Below are 23100 nucleotides of genomic sequence, written 5' to 3'. Positions count from 1 at the left end.
TAGGGCAATTCTTTTCAGCATGATCAAACCAATCTTCCCCTACTCGTGCTATGCCCAAAGGTTCTACAATATACCCAATATGCAGGATCTTCTTGAATTCCTTGCATACTCTTGGAGATAATTTAATCAACTGTAAGAGGTTTACATCTGGTTTGACTTCGCAAAGAGAACTTGCTAAATCACAATCAAGATAGGTAGCCAAAGCTCTCTTTTCTCACCAAACCATTCTTTCTTTTGGTCTCGGGACCGGCTTTGGTGCTTCTTTTTTAGCTCTTTCCTTCTTTCTTGGTACTTCCTCATCCTTCTTAGGATCGACTTTTCTGTCACGCCTTAGAGGTCCACCTTCCATGCTAGGATTCAGGACTTGCGTCCCCTTATCCCCTTGCTTAGGGTTTTCCTCGACCAGTTTTGCATTATCTTTATCACCCTCTTTAGCCTTTTGGCCTCTTGTCACGGCTCGTAGGTTAGAGGTTTCAGCGCCATTAATGCGTACAGCCTCGATAAGGCTGACTCCATTGCCTTGTGGCAACTCCTCTATAGTGGCCTTTCCCCTTTGCAATATTTGTCTTGGTCCATCATTTTGCTAGAGGTTATTACCTTGTGCTCTATGATTAACTGGACTTGGCTGTTTACTCCCTTGTTGGAGGGAACTAATCTTACTCCAACAGGTAGCAGCTAAGTGGCCCGACTTTACACAAATATCACATTTAACATTTGGATAGTTTCTAGGGAAATGTTGTCCGCCACACCACTTACAACTGAATCTTGAGGGACCACCCTCTTCAAGGCATCGACTCCCTATTAGATTCTGTTACTTCTTCAGGAAATTGACGTCAATAGCTATTTGCCGATATTGTTCAAAAATCATGTCAGTGTAGTGCTTCATCATATCCTTAACTTCGCCAAGGACATTAGAGGCACTCGACTCATAGCCTTGATCATCTATTCGTCGTTCCATTGGCCTAACAATTTGATTGGGCATTGGTTGTTGACTCACAGGAACAACATTAGGGTTCGAAGCTTGGCCTCCAACATTTGGTGGAGCCAACTGATTGGCCATAGTTATAGTCACACTGGGAGGAGTTAGCAGCAAAGGTACATTTTGAACCATGCTTCCTCTCCCATTAGGGTTATTCATAGGCATCCCTTGACTTCCATTCATCAATGGTAAATTGCCTCCAGGTACTAGACCCGCATTAAGATTTATTCGAGAGGAGTAGGCCGTTTGTAATCGTGACTCTACTCCTTCTGCCCGTGTGATGGCGGTGTCTATATCAGCCAAAGCCACACTGCTCAATTGTACCTGAATATTGAAATCCAATCGATGCAAGAAGTATTGCAATTGAGCAGCTGGCAGAATGGGAATGTAAGTTTGTAACTTATGAAATACTTCCTTAAGCTTCTTGGCATAGGCTTTCACATTCTCATGGGGGTCTTGGCGTGTTACATTCAAAACACGCAACCAGTATTGGCCACCTCTTTCAGGGGCATATTCTCCTCGAAAAACTGCATAAAATTGGTCGATTGTAGTTATGGTTCCAGTCTCTATGCTATGATGCCATATTGCAGCCCTTTCTTTTAACGTCATGTTAAAGAACATCATAAGATGTCCCTCATCTTGGATGCGGTAATTAAACATTAGTCTTTGGAATTCACAAATGTGAAACTCTACATCTTCTTTAACTAACCCATTAAAAATGGGCAAAGGAACTCCTAAAGCTGGCAAATCCGACGTCCCTGCAGGAATTGCAATGGGTTGTGCCATGACGACAATCGGATTGACAATAGGAGTTTGGACTGATGGGATCACACCCCCACTTGAAGTGGGTTGACTTGGTGGAAGAGAGGAAAAACTTGCACTTCCTTCTGCACCTAAAGGACTATGTGCAGCAGTTGGGTTACTAAGACCACTGCCTTTTATGCGTATCGAGATGCTCCTTTGAGAAGAATAGCGTCTTACAATCTCCAACCGCCATCTAGCCCTCTCAACACGTTCTGCTTTTTGTATTTCCACTTGGCGGTCCTTGTCAGAGGACATAAACCAACTTTTTTGGTCCCTAAAAACCTTAGATTCAAGAACCACCACTTGTTGGAAGCTCCCGACAGACGCACCACTGAAGGGACCTAAAATGGGCCGGCATTAGCTATGGCACTAGCTGGACCTCATCCTCATAACAGAAAATCACACCAACACGACCTCGCGGGCTAGGAGCGTCTATCTGCTGCTAAAGGATGAACTGTCCTAAAGCCTAATCTATGCGTTTTTTGTTTTGTAGTCCAATGTTTCCCTTTCTATAAACTCCACAGAGGGAGAACCCTTACACATTAGCAATAAATGCCACAATAATCACATACATGGAGGTAACCTCTCAGTGGAATCACCGCGGCCCCACTGCAGCTCTCCTACATTGCAGGGATTGGCCCCTTGATGTGCTGCTCAACATATAGAATAAACGAACAGACTCCATTCTTTCATTTTGAAAGTATTCCAGGAGATACCATGTGTCCTTACCAAATAATTCCACAAGAAACGAATGTCTATCCTACAGCTTAGGTTGCCTTTCCACACTCAAGTGTGGGTCATCGTTCATCGAAAACAGGTGCTATGCATCCAGCCCTTTTTATTCTGATACCATGGTTGACATGCACATGCAAAAGTGGATGATCCTAAAGTGCTCAAACATAATTTTCAATCAGAAACGTGTTGTGCACAACCAGGCTTTCCAATGCTCATTCACTAACTCGTTGCGGCGATGTAAGGATAGCACCGAGACAACACTCGTGCTACTATCCTCTTAATTAAAATACAACAAACTCTATGTCATGATATGCATCAGAAAATCAGCAATAATCAACATGCAAATCGCACCATTCAAACATCCCACCCCCCTACGTTTAGGTATTGCTTTCGTTGCATAGGTGTAGAAGTTCATTTTGTCATGTTTTGATGTATAAAAAGCGGTAAATCACAAACTTTGACAAAGAGATAGGGAAAATTGGGGCTAAACCTCATGCTTTGCCACTACCATACATCCACAAACAATCATTATATTTTTTCTTATTTTTGTGAAGCGTATTTCTATTTTTCCCCTTATTTTTTTCATTTTCTTGATTTATTTGTCAATAAAATATGTTATTTTTTTATTTTTCTTGTTCCAATCACTTCAGCGTACTAACATTCAATTTATTTTTCATTTTTCCCCCATAAGAACACATTTCACCCACCCGAAACGACAAAACTATCATTTTACTGCTTAAAAACTGCATTTCGGGTTTTACGGGAATTAAATAGCGCATGTAAATCATTGCAAAATCAAAATTTTTTGATAAAAAGCAATTAATCATGATGCAACCAGCACTCAAACAAATTTTCATAAAATAAGAACATCATTACCATCATAAAATACCAAAAACCCTTCATTTTCTTCATAAAGATGGTCATACCACGTTTTTACGAAACCCGAGATGCATTAAATGACTACGTGACCAGCGGATGGAGCCTCCATTGCTCTCAATCCAATGCTGCACATCAATCTTTAGCATCTCCATCAATCTCCATCACCGTTTTCTTCAATCTTCTTCCTGATTCCTCCTTCAAGATAGTGCACATGAACAGCCCATAGAGAGGAGAGAGAGGGAGGAGAGAGAAATACTAGATTCTGATCTCTCCATTCAGTCAGCCATATCTTGCACGAAGGGCGGAGATAGGATCAGGGAAGAAGGAGAATTTTCCGGTTATTGTCTGTTGCATAGGTTGCTTTGCTGCTCCATGATCGATTTGGGGGGGGGGGGGGGGGGGGGGGGGGGGGGTGGGGGGGGGGCGGGGGGCTTAATTTTTTTCCACCTTTTCATTCTTGGCCAATTTCTGGCAACTTTCGCGTTCGGACTCCGATTTGACCTCTGAAAAATCATGCGCGTCCGTCTCGGCGTCCCGCACTGACTGGCAGCTCCCAACATCCCGCACGGCAATTGAAAAAATTATAAAAAATCTACAAGTGTCGCTTAGGCACCTTTTAAAAGTCGTCTTTCACTTGGTGCTTAAAATCGTCCTTGCTACAGCCGCCGCCTTCGATGTCGAAGATTTTTCCCTAAATTGCGGATTTTTTGGCAAATTTTAGAACATTTCGGGCTCAAAACTCCGCTCTCAAAGAGTTCGCCCACACTTGGTAGCAATATATTAAGAAAGAGAACATACTAGTGGAGAATTGGGATGCATTTAAGACACTCATGGGTGAAGCCTTTGTTTCTCCTCTTGAAAAAGAAAAGCTAGCAAGAAGGTAGTATGGACTAGGGAAAAGAAGCCTTAGTATAAGGGAGTATACAAATCAATTCCTCAACCTCACTATGTATGTGGAGATTATAAGTTACTAAGAAAAGATCCATAAGTATATGTATGGCTTAGAACCTTCATTGTAAGTTGATGTTATGGCTCAAAATCCCACTATCCTTTTCAAGGGCATTGAGCTTACAAAAAGATATGAAAGAAAGTATAGAAGAGAACCTACATTTCAGCCCACTTATGGATAGACAGGGAATATTTTAAAGTAGGGATCGGTTGGCAATGCTTATAGCAATAATCATGCATCTAGCAGGAGACTCTAGAGTGCCAATTTATCTATCATTTAATGCTTTAAGATCTCAAAGCAATTTTAGGACAGCAAATAGTCTAAGATTGGATCATCAATAAGGGGATAACAAGCCTAAAAATATTTTAGCATTTGGCAATCCAAAATCTATTTTTATAATTTTTTATAAGGAAAGAAAAGAAAAGGGTTTGTGTTTTAAATGTGGCAAGAAATATACATCTGATCATGTAACAAAGTGTGCTTATAGGAATGCAAAAGCCAAGGTTTATAGTTGTAAGAAGCTGGGAAGAAGATATGTTTAGTGTGGAATTATTAATAGTACCTTGTGACATTGACAGAGGTATAAAAGAGAGAGACATGTAAATTTTCACGTCCTTTGAACATTAATACATTTACTCTCTCTTACCTCACCTTCTTGTTCACAGCTACTATGGCTTCTCTCTCTTCTTTTTTAACTTTCTAGTATTTCTCTCTCCTCGTCACTCCTTTCTCTCTTCTTTGCTCTTCTTTCCCTAACCTCTCAGTTCTCTCCTTGACAAGTGGTATCAAAGCATAGGCTTTTGATGCATTTGATTTTCTCATTTTAGTCATATTTTCTTTGATTTTCCACCATTAAATCTTAGTCAGCAGGTATAAGAGCCACATGGCAAGTGCTTACAGGAGGTCTACTTAAAGCATAGACTAATCTTGGAGCTCTAACAAAGATCTTGGAGAGATTGGTCCAAACCATGGCTAAAATAGTAGGTTGTGTCTCCATTACAGGCTATTTTGAAGAAGGTAACTTGGTCAAATAGGAGTTAATTGGACTTAGAAGAGGAACAAACTATGGTTAATTTTCAAAGAGAGGGTTCTCTTTCCCCTTTCTTAGAGCTTCCCGGTAGGTTCCATGGAGTTTCTGACCAAGATCTCTTCTTATCACACAAATTTGAGCCTACAAACTTCATCTAAGTTGAGAATTACTTGCTTCAACTTACAAGCTTCAAGTCTACAACCATTCTAAAGGGTTGATGGCTGTCCAAGAAAACAAAATAACCCCAAAAGTTGTAGTGTAATTTTTGGGCTGATTCCTACTCCAATTTTTCACTTCTCTAACTAATTTACATCAAGCTTGGCTGCTCTAAACTTCACCAAGTGGAATCCCTTAGAAATCATCAACATTTGCACTCCATTCTTCATCTTTAAGCTCTCTTGGAAAGTGATGAAGCTAAACTCCACAAGTATATGTATGGTTTAGAACCTTCTTTATCAGAGCTAATGTTATGGTGCAAAACCCACCAATCTTTTTAAAGCTATTGAGCTTGCGGAATGTTATGAATGGAAGTATAGAAAATAATTCTCATTTTAGCCTAGTTATGGAAAGCCAATGATTGTTTTAAAATAGAAACACGTTGGAAATGTTTATGGCAGCAATCATGCACCAAGTGGGAGCTTAAGAGTGCCAACTTATCCATCATTCAATGCTTCAAGACCTCAAGGTAATTTCAGGATAGCAAATAGTTGAAGAGTGGATCTTAAACAAGGGGACACCAAGCTTAGATCTACTTCAGCCCCAATGTTAATCCAAAGTCTATTCCTATGGATCTCTACAAAGAAAGGAAAGAAAATGGCTTATGTTTCAAACATGGGGAGAAGTATACAACTAATCATGCAACAAAGTGTGTATACATTGCAAAAGCCAAGGTCCATAGTATGTTAGTCTTTGAAGATTTAGGGGGTGATAATGATGAGGCCAATGCATTTGTGTGACCACCACCGAAAATGAGGATGTTAAGGAGGAAGTTGGTTAAGAACACTTTTATGATCTTGCCGACACTTTTCCTTTTGATCTGGGTGGTAGCATTCCTTTTGATCTGGGAGGAATTCATGATGAGCCATGTGTTGCCACTAATTGTTTCATTTTCATGGATGCTTGTATAGGTTCTAAGATTCCTAATACACTTTGTATGAAGGGTAATATTCATGGAAAGGATGTGTTTGTCCTAATAGACAGTGATAGTACACACAATTTTGTGAGAATAAGTTAGTTGTAGATAGATTGAATTGTCTTCCCACTGATTTACACTAGCCCATAATAGTTCAAATAGCAAATGGTGAAGAAAAAATTAGCACTTGAATATGGCCATAAGTTTCTTTACAGTTGGTTGAAAATTATGAAGCAAAAGTAAACCTCATTAATTTTGGAAATGGGACCTATAGATGTTGTACTTGGATGTGATTGGGTTTATGACCTTAGGAAGGATTACTATGGATTTCTCACAGCTCTATATGGAGTTTATATTTGATGGTGGCTAGCCTATCCATTTACAATGAATCTCTAATAAATCTAATTTTTAGCTTATCACACCATTTAATAACTTAAGAAGGAGTACAAGAGGTGCTCAGTGACTTTTGTTTTGCACTTGAATAAAGTGGTTGAAGATCAATCCAAAAATTCAATAGATCATCCAACTTTGCAAGCTCTTCTTGAGGAGTACAGGGATTTGTTTGAAGTACCTACTTCATTACCTCCTAAAAGAGCAGTAGATCACCCTATCAATTTGGAGCCAAACTCAAATCCACTCTATAAGCCACCCTATAGATTGTCTATGCGTGAGCATGAAGAAGTAGCCAAGCAAATGAGGAGTTTCTAGAGATAGGTTTCATTAAACCTAGTTCTTCACCTTATACATCAAATCTATATGCAAGGGGGTGATGTAGGTAAGACTACCTTTAGGACTAATTGTGGGCTATATCATTTTCTTGTGATGCCATTTGGGCTTACCAATGCTCCAACTGCCTTCCAGAGTCAAATGAACAAGATTTTGTAGCTTCTAATTTGTCCTAGTCTTCTTTAACAACATATTGATTTATAGCAATACAATACCATTTATCCCATATGAGAAAGGTTTTTGATGTATTGAGGCATCACCAACTCTTTTTTAAGGAGAAGAAGTGCTCTTTCATGCAGACTGAGGTGGCATACTTGGGTCATATTGTTAGTGAAAAAGGGATATAGAGGCTGAACCTAAGAAGGTGAAGTGTGTTAGAGATTGGCCAACACCTACTACCACTACTTCACTTAGAGGGTTTCTTGGTCTATCATCATTTTATTGCCAATCCATTAAGCATTATGTGGCTATTGCAACTCCTTTGATTGACAAGTTGAAGAATGAAGTTTTCTTTTGGAATGCACTTGCAGATAATAGCCTCAACCAATTAATTAGGAGCTCCTTACTTCAACTCCCATTTTAGTATGCCTAAATTTTTTGAAAGAGTTTGCCATACAGTGTGATACTAGTGGCCATGGCATAGGGGCTACTTTGTTACAAGAGCATGGAGTTATTGCCTTTGAAATTCACACACTTTTACAAATAAGAAAATGGCTATAAATGTCTATGACCAAGAGATTTTGGCTATCTTACATACGAAGGTAGCTCTCCAGAAGTGTGAGGTGAAGAGTGAGTCACGATCACTAATGATTCTTTCTGGGTAACCCATGCAGTTTGAATATCTCCTTGATGAACAACCTTGCAATGTTTGAGGCTTTATAGTTTGTCTTAACAGGAATAAGATGTGCAACCTTGGTGAGCATATCCACCACAACCATAATGGAGTTGTATCCTCCCTGAACTTGGGGCAGGCCAACAACAAAGTCCATATTGATGAATTCCCATTTCATTTGGGGAATGTCAAGCGGTTGAAACTTCCCTAGCATTTTGACATGTTCGGCCTTAATGCGTTGACAAGACAAACACTCAGTGACATATTTGAGAATGTCACCTTTAAGCCTCTCCCAATAATAAAAATGGAATCTATTGAGCTATAGAGCAATTGATTTGGAGTTATAGTGTTCAAGTTATGGTAAATCCAAAGATTTGACCACATGTCCCAAACTTATGGGAAATTCCCATATTCCCCAATATGGTGTTATTAGGGGAAACCCTAATTCAGGTCCATCCTAAGTGGAAACGGCCGGATTACTTTTGCTACGTGGCAAACTCAGGAAGTCCTAGATTGAAAACCCCGTAACATTCCATGGAAGTGCCAGGCTGAGCCTTCTAGACTCTCTTCCCGATGGGCTGCTAAGACGTGTCCTGAAAGGAAACAGGTGGACACATTACAATTCTTCAAACGACAGATTGAATATCTGGGATTCATTATATCAATGGAAGGGATTTCAGTAGATCCGGCCAAAGTCGAATTGATTGTGCTTGTAATAGTTTAGGAGCACTGTTTGCATTGTTTGCATTGTTTGCTCAAGGAACTAAAGGATGGAAAGATGTTGAATGCTTTAGGTTGAAGGCCTGAAGGGAGAGGTAGCTTCAATTACCCCCGACTGTCTGCCTGACCCTAACCAAGGGGGTTGTTAGCCGCACCGGGAACGTGGACCGAACGTGCCGCATGAGGTCTCTCCGTTGAGTGCTACTTGGAGCAGGAGGACGCTTAGATGCCAGGGGGCTCTGGCTATAAATCCTTTGCCTTTCGGACCTTGCACAAGAGGCCAATGTGACTCGGCATTGGATCTCGAGGCCCGCATACTAGTCTACAAGCGGAATCTTGGATTAGTAATCCTTGTGGATTGTTGGATAGCCTTCAGGCGGATGAAGTGGCACCATTATTTGTATGGCAGTTGGTTTAGAGTTCAAAGTGACTATAGGGTCGTAAAATATTTCTTCACTCAGTCCAATCTTACTCCTAAGCAGCGTAGGTGGGTAGCTACTTTACAAAATTATGATTTTGATATCACTCATACAAGGGGGAAAAGACAATGTAGTAGCTAATTCTCTTTCTCACATGTGGGCATGTAAAGTTTTAGTATGACTAAGCTACATAGTGACTGGATTGAAAAATTACATGAAGCATATCTTTTGGATGATGAGCTCAGCCATGCCTTTTAGAAATAACAACAAGGTCTCATGGAGAAAAACTCACATTATCAACTTAAAACTTAAAAATGGCCTAGTCTAGTTAAATGGCAAGATTGTTATTCCCACTACTTTTACACAGAAAATTATAAAGGAGTTGCATTCTTCCCCCTTTAGCTAGACATTTTGGAGTTTTCAAGACCTATGATAAGATCAACAAAAGCTTTTATTGGAAAGGACTATGGAAAGATATTAAGGATTTTATTATGAAGTGTATGCCGTCTTGTCAGCAGAATAAGGACAACACCCATAAGCCATTAGGTAGTTTGTTCCCACCACTACCTATTCATGAGGGCAAGTGGATACACATTACCATGAACCTCATTACTGGTTTACTTACTACCAAAAGGGAATGGAATAGTATCTATGTGGTGGTGGATAGACTCACCAATGCATCCCATTTTATTCCTACCAAGACACAATTCATTGCTTTACAGGTGGCTAATTAGTTTATGGAGTAGATATTTAGATTACATGGATTACCACAGGTGATTGTACATGACAGAGACTCAAAGCTCATGAGTAACTTTTGGTAGGTGGTATTTAGCTCCATGGCACTAAACTGGCTCCTTCTACAGCTTATCATGTGCAAACTGATGGCTAGACAAAACGGGTAAATAAGTGGTTGGAGACTTACCTTCGCTATTTCTATCATGATGTGCAGTATATGCATGGGATTCTTGGTTGCATTTGGTCGAGTTTTTCTACAATAACCTCAATCATGCTAGTATTGGAGTTTCACCCTTTGAGGCCATGTATGATTATAAGGTGCCCTTACACTGATAGTCATTTTCAATGAGAAAATAAATCTTCATGGGAAAGAAGATTTGGAAAGAATGTAAACCCTTCTTCAGTAGTGTAAGATGAATCTTAGGAAGTCCCAAGATCAAATGAAGATGTGCGTAGATAAGAAGAGGTGACCTTTAGAGTTCCAAGAAGGAGAATTACTTTCGTTGAAAGTTTCCAAGTCTTGTTACTCTAGCTTGAAGGGTGGATCTAGTAATAAGCTTGCTCACAGCTTTTATGGACCCTACAGGATCCTGAAGTGCATTGGAGACATGCCATATAGATTGTAACTACCCTCTTTCACTAAGATTCATAACGTATTCCATGTTAGTTAGCTCAAGCCTCTCTATGGTGCTCTTGTGGATATAGTTGATGAGTTGCCACATATAAATGAAGGTCTCATTCAGTACATCCCTAAGGCTATCATAGGTTAGCATGAGAAGAAGCTTTGTTCTTATTCTATCATTGAATATTTGATTAGATGGAGAGGTTTACCACCTAAAGAAGGTTCTTGGATGCATGAATCTATATTAGATGAGTTTCCTTATCTATGTATGGGATGCATTGGTGGTGGCTGAAGCATAATTACTATGGAGCCAATTATGGTGCAAACAGGGTCTTGACAACACCATTTTAAAATAATTTTTATTCTATTAATTTTTAGAAATATGCCACCTATATAAGGTCAAAATACTCTTCAAGAGCTACGTTTCGACATGTGGCATGCTTCATTTGGATACTTCTTCCAAAATTTATGGTAGATTTGGTTCAACATGGTCGTTTAAAAAAAAACAACTGCAAGCTGTCTTCTTTATTTTGAGTCTATTTCTTGAAGGCTTAAAGGGTCCAAACTCTTTTGAAGGTATCAAGATCATGTATACAGCTGAGGCTTACCTTCGTGTCTTTATTTCATTCCATATATCTTTAATATTTCATTCATTTTCATACTATGTATAGCTGAAAACAGAGTAGTACTCTGTTTCATCCATCCTTTTCAACACTTGTAAGTTTGTTTTGCTAGCAAAAACCTTTGGGACAGGATGGCTTGTAAGAAGCTAGGAAGAAAATATTTACTGTGGAATTATTAATAATACCTTGTCGCACTGACACAAGTATAAAAGGGAGAGACATGTAAATTTTCACATCTTTTGAACATTAATACATTTACTCTCTTACCTCACCTTCTTGTTTACAGCTTCTATGGTTTCTCTCTCTTCTTTCCTAACTTTCTAGTCTTTCTCTCTCCTCGTCACTCCCTTCTCTCTCCTCTGCTTTTCTTTCTCTCACCTCTCAATTCTCTCCTTAACAATAGCATGTTATTTCTTGAATATTTAGAGGTGATAATGATGATATAAATGTACTTATAGGTATTAGTGTTAATGAGGATGTTGGGCAAAAACAATTCTATGATCATGCTGACACTTTTGCTTTTGATCTTGGTGGTAATATTTCTTTTAATCCAAGAGGGAATGATGAGTCATATGTTCTCACTATTTATTCCCTTTCAATGGATGTATAGAAAAGATTAAGAAGCCCAAAGACACTTTGTATCCAAGGGAGCACAAATGGAAAAAATGTGTTCATTTTGGTTGATAGTTGTAGTGCTCATAGTTTCATCAATAAATCAGCCATAGAATTATTTGTTGAGATATCGAGCTCCACTCATGATACGCCAGGGTGACCGTTGTATATTTATGTCACCGACTTGTTAGTTGCAGACGCGGTTGGTACACCGCCCATGAATAATAGCTACATGATAGCTATCCTTATCTACTCTAGTTCGTGGCTCAGTTAGTATGCCACCTTAGTTAGTTGAGTTTGGTTTGAGACCCATATAGAGGGTTCTTCTATTTCTTTGTACTAGAGTTCTTTTGGCTTACACAACTAAGAAGAGGAAAACTGTTTTCAGCCTCCACCCTTGTGTGTCTTCCCCCATTGTGCAAGCAAGAAAGCTTCAAGCGAGACTCCTTCCTTCTCTCCCACAATCTTGACATGGTATCAGAGCCTTGTTCGTGGTAAGGAGCTCAAGAAAGCAAGCCAAGCTCGCGGTGGTCTGGTAAGAGGAGCAGTGTTGCTTTCATTTTCTGTTTTGGGAGCAGATCTCTGCAGGTAGCACAGCCGGAAATTGCAGGAGTGCATTGTCTCAGGTTGAGACGCCCTTCGCGGTGAAGCAAGAGGGCAGTATATGCTGCGGGAGAGGGCTTTAGCCCTCGGCGACCTTGTTTTTTTGATTTGAGGCCATTTCGGGGCCTGTTTGGCAGACGGAAGTTTTCTGCACGCACTCAGGAAAAGGCTCGGTTTTATGCTGTGCAGCCACTGTTCTACAGGTCGGTGAATAGTTACAGTAAAAATTGCATTGTATGCTTGTGCGCAGAGACATTGGGAGTTACAGAATCATCCCTGTTGCCTGTTGATGCAAAATCGTCACTAGGAAGTGACTGTGTGGTCAAATACCACTTTCGCCAGTTTTGCAGATTTTCCCTTGTGAGGGTGAAGCTGTGGTTTTTGCAGTGACAGAATTTTTTTGCAGTCTTCTATAATGGCATCTGATTCTCTTTCACAGATTGTCACTGAAAAGCTTGACAAGAACAACTTCCAAGCATGGAAGTTTAGAATGACGAATTTCCTTATGGGAAAAGGATATTGGGAATTTGTTGCAGGAAATGAAGAAGAACCAGTTCTTCCTGATGTTCCCAATCAACAGCAAATGCAGGCATTCAAAGCATGGCATGAGAGAGCCAGGAAAGTTATGTACTGGCTGTCTATCAGCATTTCAGACTCTATGATTGTGCATATTCAGGATGCAAGTACGCCAAAGGAGGCATGGGATACTCTGTCAAAGATGTATAGCACAAATACGCAAGCCAGGAAAATGCAGCTCAAGCAAGAGTTGCATAATGTGCAAAGAGAAAGTATGAGCATCAATGACTACCACATGAAGGTGAAGAAGATTGCAGATGCACTTGCTTCCATTGGGTCGCCAGTGGAAGATGATGATTTAGTTTCTGTGACCTTGAATGGTCTAGGAAAGGATTATGCACAGTTTCGGACATCCATTTCAGTTCGTGAAAGATTTCCTGATTTTGAGGAGTTGATTGCTCTTCTAATTTCTGAGGAGCATAGAAATGGTGGTGCATCTTCTTCAGGAGGAACTTCAAAAGAAGCTGTCTTCTACTCAAATGCTGGAAGAGGTAGAGGCAGAAGTAGAGGAGGCCGATTTGGAGGCCGTGGTAGAAATCAGAATATGCAGCAAACTCAAGAAAACCAGTCCTATGGAGGAGGACGTGGTAACTCTAGAGGCAGGGGGAGCCAAAGAGGTCGTGGTGGATGGCAAAGAGGTCAAAATGCAAACAGTAATGTTGAATGCTACTACTGTGGTAAAATGGGTCATATGGCTAAAGACTGCTATAAAAAGCAGAATGACATCATGAATGGAAAACTGCAACAAGGGAATTATGCATCTTCTAGTAGACAGGGTGATGACAGAAATGAGCATTTGTTCATGGTGCAGCACATGAACAATTCTATGACAAGTACAGAAGAAAGCAATGATGTATGGTATGTTGACTCAGGTGCATCAAACCACATGACAGGTCATGCAGAATGGATGGAGGATGCAAGGAAAATGGAAAAACCAGGATTTGTGGAGACTGGTGATGATACTGCACATCCTATTGTGCAGATTGGAAAAATTCCCTTGTCTATGCAGGATGGGAAAAAAAAATACCTGTCCGATGTATTTCATGTCCCGAATATCACCAAGAATTTGGTTTCTGTTGGTCAAATGGTTGAACAGGGCTTGCAGGTCAGATTTAATCCTCATGGATGCTTTGTTGAGGATATGAAAAATAAAGGTCGCTTGATAGCAAAAGGAAAGAAGAAGGGCAGAATGTTTACATTGGATGCAGACATGTCTGAATTGAGTGCAGCAATGTTTGCACATGGGACCGGTGTAGTTGCAGATATTGATATCTGGCATAAACGCATTGGTCATGTTAATGTACAGCGACTTAAATCAATGCAGGCCCAAAATATTGTTGCAGGATTGCCCAAATTCAAGGTTGCAGAAATGCATAAGGTATGTGAAGCCTGTCAGTTTGGAAAACAGGCAAGGAAACCATTTCCTAGACATGTTCAAGAGAGTAAGAAGCCATTGGAATTAATCCACTCTGATGTGTGGACTACTAAAGCTACATCTCTTGGAGGCTGTCATTATTTTGTCAGTTTTATTGATGACTATAGCAGAAAAGTTTGGGTGTATTTTATGAAAAAGAAAAGTGAAGTTTTTGGGCATTTCAAAACTCTTAAAGCTATGGTTGAAAAAGAAACAGGCTTGCAGATAAAATGCCTAAGGTCAGATGGAGGGGGAGAGTACCTCTCAAATGAGTTTGCAAGGTTCTTGCAGGAGCATGGCATAAAGCAGCAATATTCATGCAGTCATACCCCACAACAAAATGGAATTGCAGAAAGAAAAAACAGGCATATTGGAGAGGTATCTCGTGCCATGCTCAATGAAAAAGACTTGCCAGACTTTTATTGGGCTGAAGCAGTTGCTACAGCAGTCTACATAATGAACAGGACTCCCACTGCAGCAATACATGGAATGACTCCAGAGGAGAGGTATACTGGTAGGAAACCAGATATTTCTCATTTGAAAATTTTTGGTTGCATTGCCTATGTACATGTGCCAGATGAGTTGAGATCCAAGTTGGATCCAAAAGCTGAGAAGTGCATCCTTATTGGTTACTCTCTGCAGCAAAAAGGGTATAGATGCTATAACCCTTCTACTCGTAAGTTTACAGTGAGCAGAGATGTTGTTTTTGATGAGATGAGTAGCTGGTATAAACCAGTAAATGTGATTGATGATATAGATGCACAAAATGGTAATGCTGCACAGAATTCACAGCAGCAGTCACAAAATATTAGTGGACCTGGAGCATCCTCTAGCAGTGGTTCACATTCTTCGCCATGGACAGGCAGATTGAGATCAGGAGAATCTTCTCAAAGCAATGCAGATAGTGGTATGCAGGTATCACGAAAAGGAAAAGAGAAGGTTGATCAGCCCATGTTTGATGTGAATGCAGGTCAATCTTATGTGGATGGTGAATCTAGTGGCTCAGAACAGAGCATTGATGATGAGTTGGGTATTCCTTCTATTGTTACACCTGGAGTAAGGAAGACCAGGGATGTTTTGAGAGCACCTGGGAGTGAACCCACTTTGCGCAGGTCTACCAGAGTTAGGTATCCTGTGGATAGGCTGAAATATGATGGATTTACAGCCATTCACTATGCATATATGGTCAAAGTGATACAGGAACCAGAACCCACATCTTTTGAGCAAGCCATGGGAAAAGAAAAATGGGAGAAAGCCATGGATGAAGAAATGGATGCCTTGGAAGCAAATGCTACATGGGAGTTAGTACCTTTGCCTAAAGGTAAGAATGCAATTGGCTGTAAGTGGGTTTATAAGGTGAAGCACAATGCTGATGGTTCTGTAAACAGATACAAGGCAAGATTAGTAGTCAAGGGGTATGCACAAACATATGGCATTGACTATGAAGAAACATTTAGTCCGGTTGCAAGGATGGCAACCGTAAGAGCAGTCATTGCTATGGCTGCATCAAAGGGATGGTCTTTACATCAGATGGATGTAAAGAATGCCTTCTTGCATGGTGATTTGCAAGAAGAGGTCTATATGGAGCAGCCACCAGGTTATGTGCATGCTGTTCATCCTGAGTTTGTTTGCAGGTTGAAGAAAGCCTTGTATGGCTTGAAGCAAGCACCTAGAGCATGGTCTGACAAGATAGGACAGTATCTTGTCACTATTGGCTTTCAGATTTCCAAGGCAGATTTCTCACTTTATGTGAGAAAAACAGAGAAAGGTATTATGCTGCTTGTCATTTATGTTGATGATTTGATTATGACAGGTGACAGTGATGAAGATATCCTTCATGTGAAAATGCTATTGAAGCAGAAGTTTGAGATGAAGGATTTGGGAGAGCTGCGTTATTTCTTGGGCATTGAGGTGATTAGATCACCAAGTGGGATACAGCTCTTGCAGAGGCAGTATGGATTGGACATGCTGTCCAAATATGGGATGACAGGCTGTAAGCCTAGTTCAGTTCCTTTGGAGCAGAATGTGAAGCTGAGCGCAGATGCAGGTGAGCTTCTAGAAGACCCTACTATGTATAGACGCATAGTAGGAAGCTTGATTTATATGACTATTACCAGGCCAGATTTGAGCTATGCTGTTGGATTGGTAAGTCAGTTTATGCAGGCTCCAAGGAAACCACATTTGGATGCGGCTAGACGCATACTCAGGTATGTGAAGTCCACATTGCAGTATGGACTATTTTATGAGACTGGGGTTCAGATACAGTTGCGTGGATACACTGATGCTGATTGGGCTGGTAGTATTTCTGATAGACGATCTACCAGTGGATATGTGTTCTCTTTTGGGAGTGCTGCAGTCACTTGGAGCAGCAAGAAACAGCCTACAGTTGCCTTGTCGAGCACAGAGGCTGAGTACAGGGGTGCAGCAATGGCTGCATGTGAGGTAGCTTGGTTGCATAAGCTACTTTATGATATGCATCAGTCTACAGATGGGCCAGTTGTCATTTATTGTGACAACATGAGTAGTATACACTTGGCAAATAACCCAGTCTATCATGCTAGAACAAAGCACATTGAGGTGCATTATCACTATGTGCGAGAGAGGGTTTTACTAGGTCTTATTGATCTAGTTTATGTCAGCACAGAGGATCAGGTAGCTGACATATTCACGAAGGCATTGGGCGCAGAGAAGCTGCGCAAGTTCAGAGACCTGCTTGGTGTGCAGGAATTGGGATTGAGCTCGAGGGGGAGTGTTGAGATATCGAGCTCCACTCATGATACGCCAGGGTGACCGTTGTATATTTATGTCACCGACTTGTTAGTTGCAGACGCGGTTGGTACACCGCCCATGAATAATAGCTACATGATAGCTATCCTTATCTACTCTAGTTCGTGGCTCAGTTAGTATGCCACCTTAGTTAGTTGAGTTTGGTTTGAGACCCATATAGAGGGTTCTTCTATTTCTTTGTACTAGAGTTCTTTTGGCTTACACAACTAAGAAGAGGAAAACTGTTTTCAGCCTCCACCCTTGTGTGTCTTCCCCCATTGTGCAAGCAAGAAAGCTTCAAGCGAGACTCCTTCCTTCTCTCCCACAATCTTGACATTATTGAGGTGTTTCCCTACTAATTTGAAGCAACCTATCAAAGTGGTTAATAGTTGTAGTACTCATAGTTGCAACCTATCAAAGTCTAAGTGGAAAATGGAGATGAAGAAATCAACAACCAAACGTGTCCCAAAGTGTATATTTAGTTGGCTAAAAATTATGGGCAGCAAATAGACTTCATTACTTTGGAAAGGGGGCCCCATTGACATTGTATTAGGATGTGATTGATTGATTGATGTAGCTAGGCAAAATTGTTATGGGCATTTCTTAGCTATACCTAGAGTTTTTCAATGGTGGACAGATCATATTCTTTGATGGAATCCATAACAAAATATATTTTCGCATTATTGCAGCAAAGCAGACCAAAAAGGAGTTCAAGAAAAGATCTTAAATGTTAATAAAGAAGTGCTAGATCAGCCCAAAGAATTAGCCAAGAATTCAACACGATGAAAGATCTTTTGTAAGAGTACAAGGATCTCTAATCTAGATACCTACAACATTGCCCCGTAAAAGACGAGTCAATTATCCAATTGATTTAGAGCCTCATTCAAAGTTAGTTAACTAACCACCCTACAAGCTTTCCAAGTATGAAAGAGAAGAAGTTGCCAAGTAGATTAAAGAAGTGTTGAAGTTGGGATTTATAGAGCCTAGTTCCTCACCCTATGCATCTCCAATACTCTTGGTGAAGAAGAAAGATGGGTCATTCCACATGTGTATCAACTATAGGGATCTTAATAAGATCATAGTGAAGAACATGTATCCCATCCCTAGGCTGGATGATTTACTTGATGAACTGAAAGGGGAAAATTATTTCAACAAAATAGACATACGATCTTGCTATCATTAGATTCATAGGAGGTAGGGTGATGAAGTTAAGACTACTTTCATGTCAGATCGTGGCCTCTATCATTTTTTACTCATGTCATTTATATTGATAAATGCCCTAGCTACCTTTCAAAATCTCATGAGCAAGATTTTACATCCTTTCCTCCTTCACTTTGTGCTAGTATTCTTTGATGATATACTCATCTATAGAAAATCATTATAGAATCATTTGACACATGTGAGGAAGTATTTGATGTTTTGAGACAACATAGATTATTTGCTAAGGAGATTGAGTATTGATTCATGCAGACTAAGATGGAATATCTACAATGCATTGTTAGTGAAAATGGAATTTTGGTTGACCCCAAAACACTTCTCTTTGTGGGTTTCTTGATCTCTCTTCATTTAATAGGAAATTTATCTACAATTGCATGACTATTGTAGCCCCTCTCTCATAGATAAGCTAAAGAAAGAAGCTTTCTTTTGGGATACCATAGTTGAATGATTTTCTTACCTTAGCCCCTATCCTTATTTGTCCTAACTTTTCCAAAGGACATTAGAGCCGCAAGCTAAATGATAGGGATATGGCAATGAATGTTTATGACCAAGAAATGTTGGCCATTATTCATGCAATGGCATCATTATTTTTACCACAACTAGTTTAGGGTGAAAAGTGACCATATGGTCCTCAAATATTTCCTACCTCAATTGAACCTCACTCCAAAGCAATGCATATGGTTGGCCACATTACATAATTATGACTTTCGTATCACACATACCAAGGCAAAGGATACCATAGTTGTTGATTCTTTATTCAGGATGTGGGCATGCAAGATTTCAGCCATGTCAAAACTTCATAGTGATTGGATAGAAAAGATCCAGGAGGATTACCTTTTAGGCTATGAATTCAGCCCTACATTTTAGAAATTATAGCAAGGCATTATGAATGAGAACCCCCTGGTCTCATATGGTATCATGGCAAGATTGTCATTCCACATTCCCATTCACACATAAAAATATTAAGAAGATGCATTCCTTGCCTACTACAAGTGGTCATTTTGGTTTCTTTAAGACGTATGATAGGATTGCTAAGCTTTTTCATTTGAAGGGTCCTTGGAAGGATGTTAAGACTTTTGTTTCTAGTTGTGTACCATGCTAGAAAAACAAGGACAATATATTAAATCCAAAAGGTATATTACAACCATTTCCTATCCCTAAAGGTAAATGGACACATATTACTATGGATTTTATCATGGGATTACTTGTGACTAAGAAAGTATGGATTTATGTGGTGGTGGATAGACCCACTAAAGAAGCTCACTTTATTTCCACAAAAGTTCAATATACAACATCTCAAGTAGCTATTCAATTCATGGAGCATATATTCAAGTTACATGGATTACTATAGGTCATATAGTGCATGATAGAGATGCCAAATTCATGGCCAGATAGAGAGGGTTAACTCATATATGACTTTTTTTTCAACTTCATGTCTACTTCCCTCACTCTTGTGCCTCTCATGCTCTTTTGATTGAGTCTTCTGGTCCAAATCCTTTTAAATCTCTTTTACATGAACCCTATTGTCTAGCATGGCTAGGACCCTGTACAACCCAATGTCTTAAGACTTCTGCAAGGAGGACTTCTCATCCTTGTTGGCTTTCTTTGAGAGGAGGACGACATGGCTGGTAGTGAGCAATCTATTGATGAAGTATGCCTACAACTCGACACCATTTTCTTTGAGCTTCTATTTGAAGACTTCAGGCTAGGCAAGGTGAATGATGAACTCGGCAAGGGCCTTGTCTACATAGCCATTGGTGAGCTCTATGCAAACCTTCAACACCAATTATAGGTACTCGAGATCCTTTGGGCCTCATTGTCTACTACCCTCGTCGTTGTCTATTGCTCCACAAGAATTCCCATAAATAGCTTATGGAATATTGCATGGCCAACCACCTAAGCTAAGCATGCATAGACACATTAGATGCATATTTTGGTAGCTCTTTAATAGACATCTAGCTTTGCAAATTTTGAATTTTACTAAGAATCCAATCAGAGGTGGTAGTGATTATGGCCCATTTTTCTCAACCTCTCTCTTCAACTTGGAGGCTTCCTCTAATTCTTTTATAAATGCATGGTTTACATCTTTCACACGACACTTTCATGTTGCTACCTATTTTTCAAGTGCATCACTTCATGTCAAAGGATTCAAAGGTTGTGTTTCCTTTGTTTTGATGCATGTGCTTTGGAAGTGGATCTTGTCTAAAAGGCAGAGAGTAAAATCATCCCAACCAATACTGATGCCTCCATGCTCCAAGATAGTGCCAACTTCATTATTGATGATCATATCTACTAGGTAAATCTTCTTGTACAGTCTCTGAAATTTAGTATGTGACACCTCCTTTAGGTTGATGTGGTATCCCTTGCATGTTGTAGAGGATGCAATGAGCCCCATGTTCTTATCAACCACTATTCCAATTCTTAATGAGTTTTTGGCCTAGCTCGTAGGAAGAAATTTCACCCAAGCTTGACTCTTCCAGAAAAAATGCAATGTGCAATTGAAGTCTTTTTCTCTTTGATGTTGATATTTGCCTTTCTTTGACTCTTCATGGGTAATTTCTTCACATCGAGGCTTCTTTTCACAGGGGAGTTCTTGACTACCTTTGTCATCCTTGATTGATGGTTAGGACTAAACATACACACACACACACAAATCGAAAAGAGATGACAGTCTCATTAATGAGAGAGGGTGCCATGAATTTGGATTCAGAACAATGTCAAAAGAAAATACATAGTTATTAAAGTGTGGGATGTATAATAGTTATCAATACTCTCCATTTGATCTCCTTAGATTGGGTTGATGAGTGCTCATAGGTGAAAAACACTAAGGGTGAGCCCATGGGGGCTTAGGGTCATCATATTTTTAAATTTGAGTTCACTCTAGCCCTTGGTTACACTACTACCAATACTTTATAGGCTTTTTTGTCCCTTTGTATAGAATTTTTAATATCTTTAGTTGCAACCACAATCATTCCCACTCATAAAAACCTTTAAAAACCCCTTCAATCACACTCAAACCTCATCATTCACATATTCAACCATTCAACGGAACCAAAAATAGAACCAAATAGACACAAATAAAACAAAATAGAACCAATTAGAGCACCAACACATCATTTTAACTCATTATATATCAAATAAAAACCATCATCCCACTGACCAAGCTTGTTAAACCACTATCAAAACTCTTCAAAACTTATCTAAAACCAATAAAAATCAATCAATCAAGCATCCAAACAACCAAAAATCACCCAAAATCCATTAGAAAACAACCAGAAATGCAGTCTCTTTCACTCTTAACATATATCCACACTTAAACTAGGGACCATCCTCATGACCTTAGAAAAAGAAGAGTACAACACCCAAAAAGCTAATCATATTCCTCAACTAATCTTCAATCAACTTCTCAAACATAACCATGACAACATAATCCATGACCCAATTTAATAACCTATATCTATCAAACAATCTTGATGAAAGGAAAGCACCTTTAACCATTAACCAATTTTGAAAAATATTAAAACTCTATAACATAAACTCTAAAGGATATAAGAGGCTCTTCTATCCACTATAAGCCTTTAAAACTTCAAAGCATCCATAATCAAGGATCTAACATCTCGAGTTTCTTCAATTTCAAACCACAACTCCTTTATATACTCTAGTACAAAACACAATACTTACACACAATACAAACACGAACACAAAACACATAACACGCATCTGAATGGCACCTTCTTAAGAGAATATATTATTATAGCATATCAATTATATAAGCATCATGAATCATCAAATATTATCTCGCTTAAAAGCTTGATGGTCCTTGAATCATTCTAAGGGATTCATGAATAAATGTCTTGGGAGGATTTTGAAAGAACTACAAACAACACATTCTCTCCATAAGTACAATTTATCTGTTAGGGAAACAATAAGCATGAAATTTCAATTTGTCCAACTACGGGTAATAAATATCCACATTGGCATTAAGGCACAACTTTGGTATTCACTTTAGATTACTATGAGAATGACGGTGCATGCATGCCGAGTACTAGGAAAAATGTGTAGCTAAATGCACAAAAGAATCTATGGATTGGTAATAAATCCAAGTAAACTGCACATAGTTGTGAAAGGATTTTACAACAATATCCCACTTTCTTGGAATAACATGCCCACTTATCAAAGTACCCATCAATGAATCCTTTTTGACTCTAGCCTCTGCATCATCTAGGAATCCTTGAATCAAAACCTAAGTGGCTACTAACCAACTAAGATGGATCAAGAAGAAAAGATGTGATACGAGGAAGGGAAAAAAGCATCAAGGGATGAAGTAATGGATAGGAAAATTCATTAAAGAAAGGAAGGATTAAGGATGGAGAATCAAGCAATCGAATTGAATCAAATAACAAGGGAGTTAAGGAATAGGTTGGGAAAGTAGAAAGGATGGGAGTAGATGGTATAGGAAGAGGAGTAGGTGAGAAAGCACAATCCACAATAAAAGGACAATTAGTAAATATAACAATTTGAGGATCTTCTCGAGGTTGGAAAAGGAGAGGGATAATGATCTAAGGTTTAGTATCTGTTGGGAAATATGGGATAGGAGATCCACACCTTTAGTTGGTTTTAGTACTTTGTAGACAAGTAAAGGTTTGTGTGACTAGCATTGATTAAAAGCAATTGATTTCACCAGTGCGTGCTAAGAAATCTCCAAAAAATTGGCTACTTTAGAGAA

The sequence above is a fragment of the Lygodium microphyllum genome, chromosome 13 (genome assembly GCF_053477565.2).
Source record: "Lygodium microphyllum isolate KBCC chromosome 13, Lygodium_microphyllum_v1.1.10, whole genome shotgun sequence".
NCBI lineage: Eukaryota > Viridiplantae > Streptophyta > Polypodiopsida > Schizaeales > Lygodiaceae > Lygodium > Lygodium microphyllum.
Note: the sequence above shows the minus strand (reverse complement) of the source record.